We start from the raw sequence: 5,789 nt of genomic DNA, 5'->3' as shown, positions 1-5,789 counted from the left end.
TGCAGGTGGCAGATTTACTCGCTATGCCACAGTGCTAACCCTGGATAGAAATTTGATATCTCTCTCTTACTGTCTCTCTGCCTTTCAAATAAATACATTAAAAAACTTTTAATTGGTACATCATTTACATAGAGAAAAATCACTGTTTTCATATACAGTTCTGTGGGTGTTGGCAAATGCAGGAAGTTGACACCACAACCACAACACATACAGAACACCTCCATTGCCCCAAGAAGTCCCCGGGCCCCTTGTCATCAGCCGCGTGCTCTTCACAGCCCCTGGCCCCTGCACCTGCCTTCTCCCACTGAGCGCTGGCCCTCGGGGTTGCTCATGTCGATGGGGGGCTCAGTGGTTCCGACTCTCTGGTTGCTGAGTGATACTGACCTGATGGACCCGTAGGCTGTGCACTCGCTCCCCCCATGAAGGATGGTTGGGTTGACCCCAGATCTGCAGGTGCTCTTGGGGTGCAGGTTTGGGCGTGCACTTGTTTCCGTGTCCCCTGGGAGAGCATGCTGGCGTGGGCCTGCTGGGTCGCGTGCTGAATACATGTCTCACAGCACAAAAAACCTGCACACTGCTCTCCATGGGGGCTGGGGTGTTTTGGCAGCCCCGCCAGCCTGACTGTCTGTGTGCTTGCCAGCAGCTGGCGTCTGCTTTTCAAAGCGTCCATGCTGGGGCAGGCATTCGGCCTAGTGATGAACATGCAGGCTAAGACGGGGGCGGGGTCCCGGGACAGCGGGTTACGCTGCTGCCTGCAGGGCCAGCATCCCATGTAGCAGTGCTGGTTTGAGTCTCCCCTGCTCCACTTCTGATCCAGCTCACTGTAAATGCGCCTGTGGAGGCAGTGGAAGATGGTCCAGGCACTTAAGCCCCTGCCGCCCACGAGGGAGACCCAGATGAAGCTCCAGGCTCCTGGCTTCAGCCTGGGCCAGCCCTGGCTGTTGTGGCCATTTGCAGAGTGAGCCAGCCAATGGAAGACCTCTCTCTCTCTTTGTCTCTGTTTCTGCTTCTCTCTCTGCAACTCTGCCCTTCAAATAAATAAACAAAATCTTTAGAAAGATTATTCTTGGCTCTTAGCGGCTGCCCATTGCTGCCATCAGTTACGCGGCCTGGTCCCTCCCTGGCTCCACCCACCCCAGCCGCTCCAGGGGTTCACGGGCCATCCACAGGGTCAGAGGGATCAGACCACTCTCTGAAGTCATTACACTGTGGTGAAGGCTGGGGCAGGGGCGGCCTTCCCGAGGGAGCCAAGTGTGAGCCCAGACCCGAAGGATGAGGAGGGAAGAGCGATCCGTGTGGCAGGACTAGCACGTGCAAAGGCCCTGGGGCAGGAGTGGGGTGGCTCCTCCCAGGGGAGAACAGAGCTCAGAAAGTGCGCAGAACTCAAGGACGCTGGGCAGGGTGGGTCAGGGCTGGAAAGGCCAAGAGGGGCCAGCTCAGGGCTGTGAGCGGCAGGCAGAAAACCGAGGCCCGAGGGAATTAAGTGATTCCTCCAGGACTACTGTTTGTTTATACAGAGATAACTCACCCTTGTCTGTCCCGGACAGCTCACGACCTAAGGGGCAGGAGAAAGGCCACCAACACCTCATCTTCAGAAGGCTAAAGCTATGGCTTCAGTGCTGCGGCCAGCCTCAGCATTCCCTTCTGTTAAATGGGTGCCCTCCCTCCCCAAGTCCGGATGGGGCTCCCGTGCCAGGCTGCTGTGGGGCGAGGGCCCAGCCTCCCAGGAGCTCAGCCTCTCCCCTGTCTGCTCCCCACCTCCCGCGGGATGGGCAGGGCCACTGAGTGACATCAGGGCCAGGCTCCTGGGCCTTGCCCTCGGCCCCGCCCCCTGGCCGCGGCTCCCCCCCACACTCCTCCATTCTAGGGTGGGGCCTGGGGGGGCGCTTTGGGGAGTGGGGCTGGGAAGCAGCACCCACTGATGCTTCAGGCCTAGGGAGGAGAGCTCCTGGGCAGCCAGCCCGCAGGAGGGGGCGCTGGAAACCCTGCCCACTCCTCCCATGGCCGCCGCCTGTCCCCCGTGGCTCGCTGCCCAGATTCGCGCCACCATACAACGGCGGCTTTGTGCTCCTGGGACAAAGAACCTGCTGCTGGCCGTCCCCTGGGCCGGCGCCCTGGCCGACCTTGCCCTGCTCTTTTCCTCAGGAGGACCCAGCGAGGATCGGAGGGGAAACCGAGGCGGGAGGCTGGGCAGTGATGAAGGCGCTGTGCTCAGCACCGCGCACCATGAGGAGAGAATAACAGGACGAGGGTGCCAGGGGAGCAGCCGGACGGCAGGCCTTGGGCGCGAGGCTCTCCGGAACCTGGGGATGGCAGTGCCGGCGGTGCGGGCGGTGTGGGCGGTGCGGGCGGTGCAGGCAATGTGGCCGGTGTGGGAGGTGTGGCGTGAACCAGACATTATCTCTGACATTTAGGAGCTAAGACGAGCGTGTAAATCAGTGCGGAACCCGGGAAGAAGAGACCAAGGCTGTGTGCGTGTGTGTGTGTGTGTGTGTGTGGCTCCTGGACAGCTGGACTGGGCTGTCTTCTACCTCCCTGCGCTCCCACTGCCCAGGGCATAGTGGGTGCTCAACATGCATTTGTTAAATAATAATTACTGGGGCCGGCTCCATGGCACAGCAGGTTGATCCTCCACCTGCAGTGCCGGGCGTCCCATATGGGCACCGGTTCTAGTCCCAGCTGCCCCTCTTCAGATCCAGTTCTCTGCTATGGCCTGGGATAGCAATAGAAGATGGCCCAAGTCCTTGGGACCCTGCACCCGCGTGGGAGACCCGGAAGAGGCTCCAGGCTCCTGGTTTTGGATCAGCGTAGCTCTGGCTATTGCGGCCATTTGGGGAATTTACCAACGGAAGGAAGACCTTTCTCTCTGTCTCTCCCTCTCACTGCCTGTAACTCTACCTCTCAAATAAATAAATGAAATATTTTTAAAAATAAATAAATAAATAAATAATTACTGTTATATACACATATTCTATGGCATCAAGATCAAATTGTATATATGACTGCATATACTCTCTCCCCCACCCCTTATGTTTTTTAGTATTTTCCTGTCACTAAGTATTCTTTGAGAACAGCCTTTTTAACAAGTGCATAGTATTCCACTCAATTGCTATTGCCTTGATGTGTGTAGTTCATTCCACTCCAACCTCCTTTGTCATCTTTATTCATTTGGGGAGTTCTTTAATAGTCACTGGGTGGAAAAGGGGGTGTACAAAAACTGAAGAAGGAAGGGGCCCCAAGGCAGTGTGGGGGTGGGAGAATTTGGGAAACCACATAGGAGCACTGGATTCAGGAGCAGCACCTGGACAGAGCCCAGGGAGAGCTGGTGGCAGCTGTGCCACAAAACAAAAGGAAACATTGTAGCAATGTGTGATTGTAGCAGCGTCTGTGATTGGCCCAGGGCCCAGGCCACGCCTCTCACCACCAGGAGGCCCACAGGCCATGGGAGCCCTGATCTGGGGCTCAGATTGCTCACTCGAGAGGAAAATCCCCTCTTTCCCCCAGCTCGGCATCCCGGACCCACACTGGTGGCTGAGCTGTAGCCCTCCACCCACCCCTGGAATTGCGGGCTGGGCTTGGCCATGGGGCCTCAGGGCTGTCACCAAGTAGTGCTGGGTGTCGGGCAGCGGGGTGCACCCGGGACACCTCCCGATGGCCGTAACCCTCAGCGAGCACCAACCCTCCGAGGCGAGTGCCATCATTACTCCCGGCTAGGAAATGGAGGCACCAGCCAGCAACGCACGGGCCGAAGCACCTGCTTCCAAGCGTAGGCGACAGGTGCAGTCAGCTTGATGCAAAAAGCTGCTCTTAAACCCTGAGCCCAGGAGTTCCTCCTGCTTAAGCCATTATAGAGCACCTGTTGTATGCAAGCCCTCATAGAGCACCATGGGTGCTAGCTTTGAAGGGAGTTGGCACGAAGATGATCCTGGGCTTGCTTTTAAGGAGCTCACCGGGAGGGAGAGCACCTACTATGTGCAGGGGCCTCATGCCCTCCTCATGGTGAATTCTTATCACAGCCCTGGGGGTGGAGAGCCTGCCCATCCCCCACCTCGCCTAGCCTGTGGCTCCCAGGAGGTCACACGGCCTCTCTGGGGCCCCTCTCCCCCTGGGGCCCCAGGAGAGCTCTGACCCCTGCCCGCTTCAAGCCAAAGCTTCTCAGAACAACAGGAAGTGGCTGCGCCCTGTGGAGTCTGGGGAGCGCGGCCAAGGCTGCAGGTGGATCGCTGACTCTGACGCGGATGTTGGACAGGTGACAGGGCTGGCTCCCTGGAGGCCCGGCTGGCACATGCCATGGCCTTGTGAATTCCCCGGGGAATGTGACTTCCTGCTTCCCTCTGGCAGAGGGGCTGAGGTGGCTGGGGGGCAGCGTGGCTGACATCCCACGTGGCCCTGGGACCAGGACCCTCGGGCCCCCCCTGAGGCCCCTGCAGGCTCCCAGGAGGACGAGGCTCAACCAGAACCTCCCACCCCCGGGTTGGGGGGGAAGATGGTTCAAGACACCTGTCTGAGCTGCCGCAACAGCCATTTGCCCCTTACTTCCGGGAGGAACGGAGGGACTCCTTTGGGGAAGTCACTGTGAATCCAGCCCTGGGTCGCTCCTCACGCTCCACCGGTGATGTTGCAATACTTCTAAGCTCCTGGGACCATTGTTAGGCCCCTTTCTCAGGTGGAGTAACTGAGGCCACATCCAGGGGTCAGAGGACTCACGAGGCAGCCTGGAGGGGGTGCTGGGTGGGGATTCAGGGAGGGAGATGGAGAAGCAGAGCACGGCTGAGCCTGTGGCTGGGCAGGGTGCCCCTGTACCTCCGGTCGGGGCGCCGGAAGCCTGCCCACTGGTGCCCAGCCCTGAGCTGACCAGCATGAGTCAGGATCGGCGCCAGCCCTGCCAAGAGCTCTTATCCAGGTCAACAACGAACTCAGGGAGAAGCAAGTGGGTTGAGTCTCCGCCCTGGTACGGGCCCTTCTGGTCCTATTATCTCATTTAACACCTTGACGTATACACACCCGGAGCTGTGGGAGCAGAGGAAAAGCTATCTGCCCGGGAAGCAAGGGCTCCTGGAAGGCTGCCCCGGGGAGGGGGCATTTGGGTTGCGCCTTGAAGGACAACAGAGTTAACATCACCATCGAACCCTTTCTGGAAGCTGATGTGGAACCTGTTTTCTGGGGCCTTTATCAGCCTTATCTCATTTAATTCTTTCAACCTCCTGTGAGCCAGACACCCGGTGCCCCGCCTGGGACAGACAGCAAGGCAAGGCACAGGGAGACCGGGCGACTTGCCCAGGGCCGCACGGCTACCGAGCGGCAGGGCCAGGATTCACCCGTTAGTGACCGCGAGGCCTCTGTCCACTTCCTCAACCCCTCGCGACCTCAGGCCCTTAGTCCATGAAACGGGGTCCCAGCGCAACGCTGCCCAGGACAGCTACCGTCAGCCCCGACGTGAGCCACCCGCGCGCCGCACACAGCACGCGCCCAAGCGCGGCACAACACTTGCATCACCGCCGGGCCGCCCCTCCCCCTCGCCGCGGCAGCCGCCCCCGCAGCGCCGGCCCGTGACGCCGGAGCTGTCACGCTCTGGGTTTCATTGGGAAGGGAATGTTCCAGGCCCCGCCCTGGACTCCGAGGGGACCCCCGGGCAGGTGCTACGCTCGCTCTCCAGCGCCCCCTGCCGCCGGCCGCGGGAACTGCCCCCCCACCCCGGACAGGGCGCGGGGGGCGCACTCAGGCGGCGGGTGCCTGGACGGTGGGCAGCGGGGACCAGGCGGAGGACGGACCGGGTCTCGGAGACCGAA

Source organism: Oryctolagus cuniculus, chromosome 21 (genome assembly GCF_051225735.1).
Source record: "Oryctolagus cuniculus isolate XC-2025 breed Fujian yellow rabbit chromosome 21, ASM5122573v1, whole genome shotgun sequence".
Classification (NCBI taxonomy): Eukaryota; Metazoa; Chordata; class Mammalia; order Lagomorpha; family Leporidae; genus Oryctolagus; species Oryctolagus cuniculus.
Note: the sequence above shows the minus strand (reverse complement) of the source record.